Source organism: Hevea brasiliensis, chromosome 3 (assembly GCF_030052815.1).
Source record: "Hevea brasiliensis isolate MT/VB/25A 57/8 chromosome 3, ASM3005281v1, whole genome shotgun sequence".
In the NCBI taxonomy this organism is placed as follows: domain Eukaryota; kingdom Viridiplantae; phylum Streptophyta; class Magnoliopsida; order Malpighiales; family Euphorbiaceae; genus Hevea; species Hevea brasiliensis.
Genome location: NC_079495.1, coordinates 32,987,500 through 33,004,231, shown reverse-complemented (window position 1 = coordinate 33,004,231; position 16,732 = coordinate 32,987,500). Strand labels below are relative to the sequence as shown.

The 16,732-nt window shown below is 33.6% G+C and overlaps 1 long non-coding RNA gene across 1 annotated transcript in view; it reads right to left on the bottom strand.

Moving 5' to 3' along the window:
- Positions 1-835: 835 nt before the first annotated feature.
- The window catches only part of LOC131178513 (uncharacterized), a 51,230-nt gene continuing 35,333 nt past the window's right edge, over positions 836-16,732 (bottom strand). The window contains exon 2 of the long non-coding RNA XR_009147433.1: positions 836-1,118. This is a non-coding gene — a long non-coding RNA (uncharacterized LOC131178513). The remainder of the gene's footprint in view (positions 1,119-16,732) is intronic.

The window sequence follows — 16,732 nt, the reverse complement described above, 5'->3', positions numbered from 1 at the left end:
TCATATTGTCTGGCTGGAGGCAGTGGTTGTGCCACAGGTGTTTGGGGTGGAGCTTGAGCAGGCATACCCCCAGCCATTTGTTGAAACATTGCCGCCATCTGCTGTGCAAACTGTGCAGGGAACTGCGGCATTTGCGGGGCTGGTGCTACTGACCCACTGACATTCGGTAAAGCTGGGGCTTCCCCTTGTGCCTCAGCTTCAACAGACTGCTCAACTGAGCGATCCCCTTCTTCCATTTCAGACTGAAGTTAGGGTATCTCCTGAACAAGTAACACAAGGAGATTTCCCTCCGTTAGTTCATATTCATGATGTAATGCACTGTATGTAACAATTATGGACATTGAGCAGTTGTACTTAACAAAGAAAAACACAAATTCATAAGTTAAAACATACTTCAAAATTTTGCACTGATACCACTAAAACATGTCACACCTTATCCCTCTGTAAGACATAACATGATCCCATAGAATACCTAATGAACTATCGCACTTCAACTACCGATAACTCATTAAGTACCCTACAAGGGATTTTAAAACAATTTTCTTACTTTTGTTAAGTGGTGAACATTTTCTAATAGGTATTTAAAACATATGATTAAAAGTAAATCTAGTTAATATTTTTAGTCCATTTTATTTTTTCGCAAATTTTATAAAAATTTTGACAGAGTTCCCTCTGTATTTTGAGAAAACAGTTCTTCAAATACCTGTAAAAAGCACTTCTAAAAATTTTTCTCAACAACTACTTCAATTTCACAATCAAACTCAATCCATTTCAATCAATTTCTCAAGTTCAAAATTCAATAATCATCAAAATACTAGCAATACATTTCATTCAATTTAAATAAAATAGTTCCACTCATATTTCATTAAAGACAAAACAATTTATACACATCCTTACAAATTTATATCAAAAGAAACACAAACTAAACTTTATTACAAACTTCATACAAATTTTTGTATAAGCTGCTCAAGACCCATTTACATGTCCATACATTTATATGCAATACATACATCAAAAGAAATATTTACAATTAGGGTATAAATTATACCCGATAGCTTCAAAGTAGGAAGATCCTCAATCCTTAGCAGCTCAGTCTGCTGCTCTTCTAGTCTCTGTATCTCCGACAGCAATAGAAGCTATCGCTGAGTACTAGGACTCAGTGGTGCACAACATACTAAAATAATCTTTATGCAAAACTTAAATCACATTTATTCAAAAATTTGGCTGAACATGAGAATTAAGTACAAATCATGCATTATGAGATTTTAAATGCAAACCAAGTTCATTTCAAAGTATCAAAACACATTTCATAAAACCCACAGTTAAATCATGCCATTCGAAACAAATAAAATCTCAATAGCCAAAGGCTAAAGAGAAATCACATCACAAGGCTAGCTAGCTCAAATATATGGATATCCATTCACATCCTCTTCTACTGGCACACCTCAACACTTCTCCAGAGAAGGAATCAAAATTCGAAACTAATTACCTCCACTAGTGGTGCTAGTGAGGTGTTCAAATATATGGTCATGACACTTGTCACACCCTACGCCTCTGTAAGGCATAACATGATCCCGTAGTATACCTAATGAATTACCAACTTCGTCTACTGATAACCCATTAAATACACTACAAGGGATTTTAAAAACTTTTCTTACTTCTTTTACAGTGGTGAGCACTATTTACAGGTGTTAAAAACCTTTTTGAACTGAAGTGATAGAACTAACACATTTAAATTATTTGGAATTTCTGTAAAAATTTTGGCAGAGTGCCATCTGTATTTTGGATAAAACAGTTCTTCAGAAAACCTGTAAAAAAAAGCACTTCAATATTTTTCCAAATATCAACTCCAACAAAATTCAACACAATATTTTTCTCAACTCAATCCACAACAATTTTTCAGTATTTTCAAAGGATGAGATAAAAGAAATATAATACAAATTTTACAAGTCAAAATAACTCATAATTTACTTTACAACTTCAATGTACAATTTTAATTTACAACTGCTCAAATAATTTACATACATATTATTACATGCATACATCAAAACCTATGTACATGGGTATACCTATGATATACCTGGAGCTGATCTGAATATGTCTTCAAAGAAACTTAATCACTGCTCTATGCTCTTCTTACCTGCGACAGCATACAAAGCTATCGCTGAGTGGTGAACTCAGTGGTGCACAACTATAATTTAAAACATAGTACAATATACATTGACAAAATTTACAGTAAATAATTTGGAAATCTGAATACTTATCAAATTCCACAACTCAAAATATTCATTGCCAATAATGTAAATCATTTGTATAAATGACTTTGATCACAAAATTCAATTTATCAAATCATGACTATCCATTTAAATAATTCTAACGAAATCAATTATACATAAACCATAATTGAAATCAAAATTCCTTACCATTCAAAAGCCATTCTGTATCTCAAAAATCATTATGTATTTCAAAAATCATACTGTATCTCAAAAATCATACTGTATCTCAAAACTCATTCTTTATCTCAAAAATCATTCTTTATCTCACTAACCATGCAAGACTAATCCGAAAGGGCCATATTCGATGTGATTCTAACTCCCTATGGTCGGGGAGGTCGAATCATCGTGCACAGTACCATCACAATAATGAATCTTCCGCAAGGGCCATAACGATAAAATAAACTTAGATCTAACCTCAAATCAGAGGAAAATCTAAGCCTGTGCACGTACCATGGTAATCAAAACACAACTAACTCCATTGTCTTCTCAACAAATGAGAGAGACGGGTAATAACCTAGTCAAGCATCTATAGTGAGATATAAAACAATATCACAATCCATTTAGTGAGCATAAATCACAATACAATTCGATTCAAAGTCAATTTCAATATCCAATAAAGTTTTATGCTCATCACAATTCAAATCATACAATTGCATTTTTCCATGAAAATTGCCATCACAATTCAAAACATGTTCTATCACAATTTTCTAAAACATAATTTATTCAATCCATAACAATGCTTAATACTTGTGGAAATACCATTTCACAAAGCTAAATTCATACCTACTATAACAATTTCAATAATCATTGAATTAAATCCAATGCTTGTTAAACATAATACATAAGAAAAATATGTCATTTAATCATATGAAATATTCAAAACAAAATCAGTTAAAAACTAGTTGTGCACAAACCTCTGATGACTGTCTCCTGGTCTGGACTCAGTGTTTCCTTCCCTTTCCCTGAGTCTTTACTAACTGAGAAACACAATTTAAAGTGTTTCAGTACTAAATTAAATTGTCTCTATCGATAATGCTTGTTAAGTGGTTCACTGAAATCTATTATTTGCTTAATCACCTAATATACCGACCCTCAATATTTGCTAGGTAAATTAGGTTTTGGTGTCCTTGATATGTCACATTCGATAATGTTTTAGGATTGGTACATGTTACAAAACTCAATTCTATGTATATTGCGTTTTCTTGCATTTCATTGCAAATTGCTGGATTTCAGGATACTAGTTTGACCTAGCCGGACGGCCTAGTTCCCTCGGTTTTCAGGTTTCGGTCAAAACTACAAACTTGTAGATCTATGTCTTATTGCACGCGGGGCAAAATTTTAGATCAATCTGAGTTAAGTAGACCAAGTTATGGTCATTATACTGTTGCTGGTCAAATGGCATCAAATTAGGTCAATTTTAGGTCAATTTGGTCAACTTTGGTTCGGCCAGTTTTTGGACCCGAACTTGTGCAAGCTTTTTGACTTGCTTCTGGTCATTTCTGGGTTTTTGTGTCTTCATAAGACTTGTAGGTATGGGTCTTAACTATTCATGGTTAAAAGTTCAGGTCAATTGGACCTTTTTTGAGTGAGTTATGGCCTAAACACTCACTGCTGCCCAATTGGTCATTTTTCAGGTCCTAATTGTACCTAATCCGAATTGGTCATTTTCTTAGGTCACCTTGCAAGCAGAGTTTTGGTATGCTTTCTCAATGAAAGTTGGCACATTTTGTGCCTAGTTCCACCTCCAATTGGTCTCATACCAATTGAGGTTACACATTTAAACTTATTGGCTAAAATGTACACTGCCTTTAGTTACCTTGCTTAAACACTCATCAATCACACACTTACCTTGCTATATGTTTACTTCCCTACCAAATCTGTTTTGGTACATTACCAAAAACATATTCCACTTTACATTAAAATCACTTTAGGCAGATTATAATTATCCTCAACACACCAAATATAATTCTAATTTCCAAAGTCCAAATACAATTACATACACACCTAACCATTACAAATTTTTACATACACTTTACACAACAATTTCATATACATATCCATCTATCCTTAATGCCACAATTCTGCCCATATCTTCATGAACACATATACTTATCCAAGAGTTCCAAGGCTGCCAAAAACTTCCTCAACACCAAGTTTTCCACAATTCATCAATTTTCCATCCAAGTGCAAAAATCACCATATATATATGAAGTAATTCACTAGGATATTAAATCACCATAACCAACATAATTCTCATCAATTATATGCACAATTATCTCATCAAATACATGACTACATGGCTGTCCAAAATGAACACAACAATAACTCTTCAAACTCAAAAATTTTCTTCACAAATCCAACACCCATAACATGCACACAAAATTTAACAAAGCTATCTTCAAAAATGCTAACTTACCTTATGGTTGGAGCTTGCTAAACCTTGATTAAATTTCTTAAATTTGGTATCAAACTCTTCCTTGTGATGTGTAGACAATTTTTCATGAAGGGACCTAAGTGATTGAAGGTGAAATGGAAGGGTTAGATGAAGCTTTAAGGAAACGTCAATGGTGGACTTCTCTTCTTCTCAATTCGGCTGGTTTTATGGAAATGGAGAAGATGAACTTTCTGCTGGGATAATGGAAGTACAGCTGCCCCATTATGTGTCTATTATATTCCTTTAGTGGCCCACTCACTCAATTATAACTATATAATAAGCTTACATGTTTTATTTACACATTTTTCACTCCATTTTGGCTATTTGTATTAGGTACCCTCAAATTAATTTTTCATTTTCATTTTCTAAGTGTAATATTATTTATTTTTAATGGACATTTAGGTCAAAAGACAATTCGGAATGTCAAATGACCATAATGCCCCTGTTCGGGTTGCATTCCCGATTTTTCGGTAACACCGGGTTTTGTCTGTTTTTCGATTTCTTACTTTTCTTTGTACTAATTATTTAATTTTTCTTTGATCTTTCTAATGAGATTTATTCTTCAATAAGGGTCTATTTAAGTCCTAAAAATGTTTTCGGGGTTCCGCATGATCCGAGAGCTAGTCAACGGTCCACGCCATGACTTCCCGGTGCGGTCACCCATCGCTAGGATTCCCGGCTCGCTTAACTTGGCTACATTTCTTTGCTATTATTTTTCCTTTGTTTTTCTTGTATTTTCTTTTCTTGTATTGCATTATTTTATGTCTCCCCACTCACATTGAAGTGTAGTTCTAGGCATTCTAGCTGTCCGGACAACACTGGTCACCGGAGCAGCAGAACGCACTACCGAACTTAGGGGTGTTACAACACTGTGGTTTCAAAACTTATCTTAACAATTTGCTAAACATTTTCATTTCAATATACATAATAACTTCCAACAATTTAAATGAAAACATCATAAGAATGCCATAATTCAATATTTCACATTATTCAAAACAGTATGCAAAAGATGATTATAAAAAGTATACGTTGTGCACAAACCTCAAACGAGTCGCCTGTTGGCCTTGACTCGACTCCTCGGGTTCTGTCCCGGTATTCTTTTCCACTGAAACATGCAATTTCATAGTGTTTCAATACCATAACTTAGCATAAATCCAATAATAAATTTAACTTTACTTTTATCTAGCTCTAACGTGCTAAATTCGACGTTCTTAAAATTTTTGTGTTTCGGGTTATTATTCACTACACTATTCAAGTCAAATTGTTGACTTTTTAAGGCTTCATAGATATGGTAACTCCAACTTCACCCACATACCACATTTTGGTCATTAAATTTGTTGGTTTTGGTCATTTTCTCAAAGCTTAAGTCCTTTTGGCCAAATTGTCAAAATTTCAGTTTTGGTGCTCCAAGTTGCATTGTTCCATTGACAATTTTACTGTTGGAATTTGGCAAAACTTCCTTCATAGAAAATGTCCCTTAATATCTTAAGTTTATTCTCATTTTTGGATCTGCTCAATTGGAGTTTTATAGCTCAAGTTATGGCCATTTGAACTAGGGCTGCCAGATTGAAAACAACCCAGATTTTCTGGGTAAATTTGGTGCTGGCAGATTTGAGTCACCAACTTGGGGTGGCCAAATGACTTAGTTTCTGGCAGAATTTGGACTTGTGTTCCTCATGAAAGTTTTAGGTCTATATCTCATCTAACCACTGGTAAAATTTCAGGTCATTTTGACCTACCTAGCTCGAGTTATGACCAAATGAACAAACACTGTTCATTTGGTCAGTTTGTACAGTGGCAGCCTGCTCTTATTCAACTTTGGTCAATTGGTTCACTAAGTTTTGGTCACTTTTTGAGCATGGTTCCTAAATGAAAATTGTGTCATTTTATGTCTATTTTTATCCCCAATTGGTACCATATCAATTGGACTTGCAAAATTTCAGTTTTGGTCCTTCAAAGTTGACTTGGTCATGCTGCCAGCAGCATGACCATTCACCCTCCGAATTTGGCTTCACTTCCAACAATTCAAACACAACTCATTTGGTCACAATCGACCATTTTTCACTTCACAATAGGTCAAACATGCCATTTATTCATTTCTTTCATTTTTGGTTCACAAATCCTAAGTCCCAAAACCCTAACTCACTTAATTGTTGCAATTAACTAAATTCAAAGCTCTCAACCATAATCAATCAACTAAATAAGGTTTTTAAACTCATTCAAACCCATTAAATTCATGCAAATCATGGTCCCCTTCAAGCTGGCCGAAAATTCAATAGTGGTCCTTCTCCCATATTTTCATTTCATTTAATTAATTCTAAGCTCATTTCAACAACTAGTGATGCATTTAAAGAAATAAATTGTAAGTTAGCACACTAACTTTTCTTAGATCTTCAAAACCCTATCTTTAACTCTTCTTTCTTCTTGTAATCTTCTTCTCAAGTTGCAATAACAAGCTCTAGTGAAGTTTTTAGGGGATTTATTAAGGTTGAGTGGAGGAATTAAAGCTTAAGTGCAAGCTTTAATAGAGGATTAGCAATGGTGAAATGAATAAGAGAGTGAGGCGGCACCAAGGAGAAGAAGAAGAGATTTTTCTATTTTTTTTTCTTTTGTTTTCTTTTATCAATTTTGCTTATGGAAGACCACAAAATCTAAGTTAATAAATATTTAATTAATTTAGTTATGGCATCATGCATGAGGTCATGCATGATGTCATCACTTTTTTACTTTTTGATTTTCCTCTCTTTTTTTTTTCTATTAGTTCTTTAATTTAATTCTAGATTCCGAAATTTTCTTTTCTCCGATTTTATTTGACAGTTAGGTCAGGAGTCAGCTCTCGAGGTCAATTGACCAAATTGCCCCTCGCCGGTTCATCCCGGTTTACAATTAATTCCATATTTCTTCCGGCTCCCTGACCTAATTATTTAACTGGCTTAACAGTTCTTTTTCGTGATTTTCTCTTTTCCACTATGTTCATAAGAGTCCTAAGGATCGCAGCGTCACATTTTACGGTTCGAAATTTGAGTTTAAAATGACTTCGCAGTCGTTCCCGAGGAGGTCACTCATCGTTGTGACTCTCGGCTCGTTTAACTTCTTATGTTCTGTTTTTCTTATTTATACTTAACTAATTGAACATTACTAATTATTTGTGTTTATGGTTTCTTTAGTTGTCTTAAGTATGGTTTTAATCCCCTTAATTGTCCGGACCGACACCGGTTACTGGAACAGTAAAATATACCAGGCTATACAAATAGGGGTGTTACATATACTAACCTTCCAATCTCTTTATGGGCCATGTACATCACTATGTACTAGCTCCAAAACTTCTTTAGCTCTAATCCCTTTTCCAACAAAAGGTGATCTAGTCATCTTTCCTTGAAGACAGGATTCACAAGTTAGGGATAGGTTCAGAACCCAATGTGGACAAAATCCCTATTTTTTTCCAACTTTGTGATCCTATCTTCTGCAATATGACCTAATCTTAAGTGTCAAGTTGTCTTTAACTTGATTGGGTTTCAACGATTGCATTAAACTCAATTTGGTTGCTTAGAGCTGTTTTGTTAATATTATCTAAATAATTAAGACAATCTTGCAAATAACCCATGCCAATAATTTTATTTCTAAAATAAACATTGCAAACATCATTTATGAATTGAAATAAAAATCCATTACTAGTCAAACTATATATAGAAATGATGTTTTTAAAAGTATTAGGTCCATACAAAATATGATCTAAAAACAAAACATGTTCATTTATATACAAAGATTTAGACACTATGGCTAATTCTGCAACTCTTGCTCCATTGCCAATCCGAAGTCTAACATCTTATCCCTCCAAGTTTTCACTACTTGCTAGTTCCTACATATCAAAATATAGGTGAGAATTTGCTCCAGTATCTAAAATCCAAGCTGTAGATAAACTATGAGTATTATTAGAATCTAAATAACAAGATATGAACATACCTTCATAAGGATTATCCTTCTTGCTCTTTAGAGACTCCAAATACTTTGGGCAATTTCTCTTCCACTACTTAACCTTCTGATAATGAAAACACTTTCCCATGTCAGCAACAACTTAAACCTTTTTCTTCTTGAATTGGTTTTGGCAATTCTGTTGGATGGTCCCGAAGTGGAACTTTTCTTCATCTTGTTGCCTTTCCTCTTCTTAGACTTTCCAGAAGAAGAAGCAACTAAAGTAACTTCCTTTCCTTTACTGCCAGGCATATTATTTTATGCAATGACTCATAGATTAAACAACCTAGCAAGTGTGCATTCAGTCTTGATCATATGGAAGTTTGTAATACATGATCCAAATAACACAGGAAGGGATTGTAAGATAAAATCTGTTTGAAGTGACAAGTCCATTGTGAACTTAAGAGCCTCAAGCTACTCGATGAGCTTAATCGCCTTGTGTACATGGGCTCTCACATCCATCCTGTCAGTCATCTTCATCTTGAATAGCACTTAGATATCTCATATCTAGCATTTTTGTTATACTTACCATACAACTCTTATGCTTACTGTTGGACGTAGCTGTCTTAACCCATTTTTTGATGATAATAAATAATTAGTGTGCTACTAATATACTTTGGAAGTATTTGTGTTGAGTTTGTAAGCCCTAGATTCAAAATTGCCAAATTGCTTCAAATCAAGGTTAAGGAAGAGCAAGATAAGGAAGCAAATATTTATGAGACCCTACAATGTAACTTTTATTTATTTTATATCTTGTAAATCTCATTTAATTAATTGTGTTAGCTCAAGTCTATGTGGTACTAAGAATATTTTATTCAATTTAGTTTTCACCTAATTCTTTATTAAGAGAAAATTAAATAAATTTTTCAAAAATGAAAAATTAATTTTGAAAAGTATTTTAGTTTCAAAATACATTGAATTAGCTTTTCAATAGTTCAAACGGATCAAAAATCCGAGTTTAGATAAAAAAGTTGAGTTTTTTAAACTCTTAATTTCTTAGTGTCTTTACTTGTAACTTTTTCTTGATCAAGGGAGAGTAAAATGAAATTTTCACATTTGCGAAATGAAAATTTGTTTTTGAAAGTATTTTCATTAAAAAGTTTATCAAATTAACTTTCTAATGGTTCAAACAGATTGAAAATCCGAGTTTCAATAAAAAAATTACGCATTTCCGAAGCCTAAGTGTCCTTTTAACACTTTCTGTCCAGAGAGCACTTCGGCAGCCGAAAGTGGGAAGTTCGGCTACTGAAGTTCATTCTTTAAATCATGGTTTTTGAGCATTAAAAGCCATTTTGTTTAGGGAGCACTTCAGCAGCCGAAGGTGGAAACTTCGGCAGCCAAAAGTGACTTTTCAAAAGATATTTTTTTGCGCTTCAACCTTCAGCAGCCGAAGTAAATAACTTCGATAGCCAAACCTGAGTTTCTGCAACTCGATAAAATACAGCTTTGTGTGGTTAAAAGGCTAGTTTTGCATTTAATGGACCCCCAACAGTTATTTTCTTGCAAAAACTATAAATAAGTACCATTTACGACTATAAACAAGTTTAGACAACAATAATCTTTTTAGAAATTTATTGTGTTCTAAAGATTTTCTTCATTCTCTCTCTCCAGAACTTGAGCTATCATAGTTAATGTTGAGAACTTGATATTTGAGTTGTAAATTCTTTGTTCTGAGAGTTCATTCAAGGTTGTTATGAGCACTTATTATAATTTTGAGTGTGATAGAGCTTTAAATTGTTAGTAGTATGCCCTAAAGCATATCATTTAGTATGTATCTTATACATGTTTTTATTAATAAAAGGCATTTTCACTTTTCCATTTACATAAGATATTTATGTGTAATAGAAAAGGTCCATTGATATTTTGCTAGAAATTCTATTCTTAAGTTGTTAAGAATATGAGTGACAGTATTTCTAGTACAAAGTATCATAAATAGGTTCACAATCGAGGATACTTCATAATAAGGACATGACTTATCCAGAAAGATTGTATTCATGTTTGTTCCCAAGTTATTTACATGAGATATAAATAAGATGAAATGGTGAGTCTCATGCCATATGACAAACATGATAGGCACTTATAAATGATAAGTAGGCCGAACCAGTGACACTTATGACAAGCACATGGAGTTTACTCTTGTCAATGTTTTGTCATAAATCATATCAATGCATATAATCTTTAGACCTGATATAGCACAGTTATCTTGTATATAGGTAGTTTGAGTTTGATACTGCTTTCATACTTGTACTGTATATGGGTATATGGGCATGTGTTGGCTCCTACTAGTTATATATGGAGGTAGGTGTTGATCAAGATGGAATCTGTTCCTCTAAGTAAATAGAGATAAAATCCTATGTTCATTTAATTGTTCTTGATGTTTCAAGTTCTTGGCCAGGATAGATAGATTTAATTAGAAAAGAGTTTCTGATGAGAAAATCTTTTTAATCAAGAACTGGAATTAAAAGAGAACATAATATTCATAGCAAATGGAGTTTAACATAAACCATGACTCCAGCTTGAGTTGGGATTTTGTAACAGAGAGATTCTAGTGCATGGTAACATATGATTATAGGTTCATTTAAGGTAAACCTTATTACTAATTGGGTGGGCATGGCATGCTATGCTAGGTGTTAACCATGGTCTATGAGGTGTATAAAATGATTTAGAGAAATCATTTATAGTAAGAAAGAGTTCTGATGATATTAAGAGTTGATATCATATCTCATTGCCAATTAGTGATGAGCCTAGTAAGTCACACACATACACAAGTTATCACCTAATTAAATATGATTTAATTAATTAATTAAAGAGTTTAATTGATTAATTAAATAGGTTTGGTTTGCAATTAGATTGCAAAGTCCCTAGCATGACTTGAAACCAGATCTAGATTATTGGAAGTATAGTATAAGTTAAATTTATATTTAAAGTGTTTAAATATGAATTTAATTAATGAGAGATTAATTAATAAAGATTAATTAATTAATTTATATTTGATATAAATTGATTAGAAGAAGAGAAATAATTATTTTGGGTTAAGAACTCAAAATTAAGACACAAGGGCATTTTGGTCTTTTCACAGGGTAACATGTGGCACCATGAGATGGTGACCCATGGCATTACACATAAGCTTGCCAAATGTCTTTTAATCATGTAAGATGATTAAAATTAAGATTAAATATAGGTTTGACACTTGGCACAATGTGATTGGGTCAATTAAACCTAGAACCAATCAGAGGGTGACATGTAGCAAGGGTTTAATGTGTTAACGTAGCTATATATAAGTGTTGTTATGAAAAGAAAATAACACAACCAGCTGCTGCTCTCATTTGTGCTGCCACTTTGGATCTCTCCCTCTCTTCTTCTTCATCTCTCACCAATTCCAAGAGATTAGCAAACAATCTCTTGAATTAAAAATACTAGAAATCGTTTCTAGTATCCTGTTTACATCTTTAAACTCTTAAAAGGCAGAACTTGATTTTCTAAATAATAGAAAAAGCTTTAGAAGCTGTTCAAGGGCTGCCATAGGTGTTCTTGGTGTGGACAAGCTAGAGGAACAACATCTGGTGTCCTGAAGACGCATCTCAAAGGCGCAAATACACTGTAGTGCATCAAGAGGTTAGTGTGTTTGTTCTTGATTTAATATAGGGTTCTAAAATTAATCTGATTAATTTTAAAATCTTAAATGGCAAATGCAGATCCAAAAATATATTAAAAGAGTTTTAATATGTTGTTTATCATTGAAATCAAATAGATAAAAATAAATCTTACATGATGCATGTGACCCTAGGTGAAAATTTTTGAATTCAATAGTATAAACTTGTGTTTTTCACGCTTCCGTTCCTTCAATTGGTATCAGAGCCACTTTATTTGCTATTTAGATTTTTGATTATACGATTTAATTGTGTGTTTTGATCATGAGATGATTTATCCATTGCTGGTTGCAATGGATGTGTGGCGGCATGCAAGAGAACACCTTCATGGTGCACAAGGTTTGTGGCTTCCATGGGTGGCTCAAGGTTTGGCTTTTTAATTTGCAATTGTTGTATGATCTAAAAGCTCATCCTATGTCTAATTAAATTTTTTAATTAGAATTTTAATCACACAATTAAATTTTGATTCAAATCAGAATTTAAAAAATTGTTTGAATGTGATTCAAATCTGAATTTTAAAAGTTGTTTGAATGTGATTCAAATCTGAATTTTTAAAGTTGTTTGAATCATATTTAAATCTGATTTTTTTAAAGTTGTTTGAATAATATTCAGATCTGAATTTTTAAAAATTGTTTGAATGTGATTCAAATATGAATTTTTAAGGTTGTTTGAATGTGATTCAAATATGAATTTTTAAATTTGTTTGAATGAGATTCAAATCTGAATTTTTAAATTTATTTGAGTCATATTCAAATCTTGATTTTTAAGTTGGATATAAGATATTCAATTTAATTTAAGTATGTATGTTTTATTTAATTGTTAAATAGTGATATGCATGATGGATGATCATGAACTATAAAAGACCAATGTGATTGGATTTATTTCTTTTATGTTTCTTTGGGATTGTAAATTAATTAATTTATTTTAATTTATTTTGGGCATGTATTATTAAGTTTGTAATAATTTTTGGGCTATAATTTTATTTATTTAAGTTCTCGTAAATTCGCCTTGGTATGCCAAGGATTACTATGTAATATTAGATTACAAGAAGTTTAAGGAGGTCAAGAGCATTGGTGGGACCAGTGGGAGGAATTCAAGATCAAGTGTTGATTATGTACTCCTTTAGCAACTCTTGTAAAATGAATGAATGAAATGCACCTAGGAATGCCCTGATTCAATTCTTGGTGGCTCAGAATTGAATTCCTTAGAAAGTCCATGATCATACCATATTTACTGCTTATCCATGAATGCATGAGATGTATGGGAATGTATGTAATTATATGATATATGCATGCTAAAAGGATAATGTGCAAAGTGAGACCTTAATAGTAACTAGGATGACCATAAAATCTTCCAAACAAATGATTAAGTTGGAAATGCTATAATTAAAGTAATTATAACACGGGCCCTCCATTGGGGCAATTATTTTAAGAAATTTTAAATGGTTGCATAAGATGCAATTAATTTAAGAGATTTTTTTTAAGAATAATTGTTAAGCATCAGATGTTGTAAATATGTAAATGGTTTGGTGGCCAATATTGGATGTACCTGAGGACATTAAAATTATTTGCATAATTACTGGCTCAATGGGATCAACTTAACTAATGCAAGATAAGTCAATAATGGATGTACCTGAGATTTTGAGCATTAGGGGCTAGGTAAAGGATTGAACCTCAAATGAGATGTGATGGGCAAGGAGTTGCTCACTTATAGTTTATTGTAATTCCAATAACGGATGTACCTGAGGATGATCAATAGAATTATAAGAATTCAATCACCCACTAGAAATCCATACAACTAGGATTTCCATTTTCTACTTTGGAAGTGTAGGATTCGCTAAGTTAGTGGGGGGACCAATTTGATTAAAAGACCATAATCATTTTGGTTAATTATATGATACATTTACTAATTAATCTGGTTATTTTCTGCAGTTAATTTTCTGATAATAATGAGCACAGAACAACCACCACCATCCAATATCCTTGCAAGCATACTTGATCGCAATAAGTTGACAGGACCTAATCTCTCTGATTGGCTAAGAAATTTGAAACTTGTTCTGAACCTTGAACATATAGGATATGTTATAGATTCAAATGTTCCTGGTCCCTTACCTCTAGAGGCCACTCAAGAGAAACATGAAACTTTGGACGAGTGGAAGGAGCATGATATGAGAGCTAAGTGTTACATGCTTGCTTTCATGAGTAATGAGTTACAGAAGCAGCATGAGAACATGCAGAGTGCGAGTGAGATCCTCCTTCACCTACAAGAGTTGTATGGTGAGCATAGCAGGAATGCTAGGCATGAGATATCTAGGCAAGTTTTTCGCATGAGGATGTCTAAGGGACAGAATGTTGGGGATCATGTCCACAAGATGATTCAGCTGATTGAGCAGCTGGAACATCTTGACTTCAACATGGATTTCCAACTACAGACGGATTTGATCCTTCAGTCCCTTCCTGAATCTTTTGGGAATTTTGTGACAAATTTCCATATGACTAAACAGGAATGCACCTTAGCTAGTTTACTCAACATGCTGGTTATTGCCCAAAAGAATATCCCGGGCAATAAAGGAAAAGAGATAGCTTTGATTGCATCTTGTTCTGCTGGAAAGTCCAACAAGAAGAAGGGCAATAAGAAAAAGAAATCTCAGATTCCTGGTCCTTCTAAGAAAATAGCTAAATAGAAAGGGAAGACTAAAGCTGATGGAGGCAAAGGAAAGTGTTTCCATTGCCAGAAGGATGGGCACTGGAAAAGGAACTACCCAAAGTATAGCAATCTAAAAGAATGCAATGCCATAATGAAAACCAACTCAAGTTCAAAATATATTTAGCACTTAAGGTTATGTCATCTTGCAGAAGATAGGATTGCAAAATTGGAGAAAATGAGGATTCTATCCTCATTGGGCTCTGAGCTTACTCCAACTTGTGAATCTTGCCTTCAGGGCAAAATGACTAGATCACCTTTTGTTGGACAAGGGCTAAGAGCTGAAAATATTTTGGAGCTAATACATAGTGATGTATGTGGTCCATTTAAGAAAATGGCTAGAGGCTGTTTTCATTACTTTATTACCTTTATTGATGATAAATCAAGGTTTGGGTATTTGTATTTGATGAAATACAAACATGAATCCTTTGAAAAGTTCAAAGAATTTAAATCTAAAGTAGAAAATCAAACAGGAAAGAGTATTAAAGCTCTTCGATCAGATCGTGGAGGTGAATATTTGAGTACTGAATTTGATGAATACTTGAGAGAGCATGGCATTGTTTCCCAGCTGACTCCTCCAGGCATACGGTTGAATGGTGTATCTGAAAGGAGAAATCATACCCTATTGGATATGGTACGTAGTATGATGAGCTATACTGATATGCCAATCTCCTTTTGGGGATTTGCATTAGAATCAGCTTTGTATATTCTGAATAGGATTCCATCAAAATCAGTTTCTTCCACACCTTATGAGATATGGCATGGAAGAAAACCAAGTCTTAAGCATGTGAAGTTTAGGGTTGTCTAGCTTATTTCAAAAAGCTGACCACTGATAAATTGGAAACCAGATCAGAAAAAGGTCGATTTGTTAGATATCCAAAAGATAGTTTTGGATATTATTTTTATTTACCTACATCACAAAAGGTTGTGGTGAGTAGAGATGCCACATTTCTTGAACAATAGTTTGTTCAAGAAGGAGGCAAAGGAAGGCAAATAGAGTTGGAATTGGAGAATTCTAACCAATCAATAAATCAGATGGATATAGATCCATCTAGTCAACCTACACCCATTGATGAAACATCTATAGTTGTTCCTCGTAGAACAACCAGGGTATCTCATCCACCAGTGAGATATGGTTTACTTCATGAAGAAGAACAAGAGTTGTCTACTCATGAAGAAGTAGATCATGGAGATGATCCACTCATCTATGAAGAAGCTATATCAGATATAGACTCTTTAAAATGGATTGATGCTATGAAATCCGAGATTGATTCCATGTGTAAGAATCAAGTTTGGGATCTTATTGACCCACCTGAAGGTATTGTACCTATGGGGAACAAATGGGTTTTCAAGAAGAAAATTGGTTCTGATGGAAAGGTAGAGACCTATAAGGCAAGGCTAGTAGCGAAAGGGTTTCGCCAAAGGCAAGAAATCGACTATGAGGAGACTTTCTCGCCTGTTGCCATGCTTAAATCAATTAGGATTCTATTAGCAATAGTTGCATACTATGATTATGAGATTTGGCAGATGGATGTCAAAATAGCTTTTCTCAATGGATACATTGAAGAAAACATTTTCATGGAACAACCTAGGGGTTTTGAATCCCAAGATGGTTCCAAGGTATGCAAGCTAAAGCGATCCATTTATGGGTTGAAGCATGCTTCGAGGAGTTAGAACATCTGTTTTGATGAAGCCAT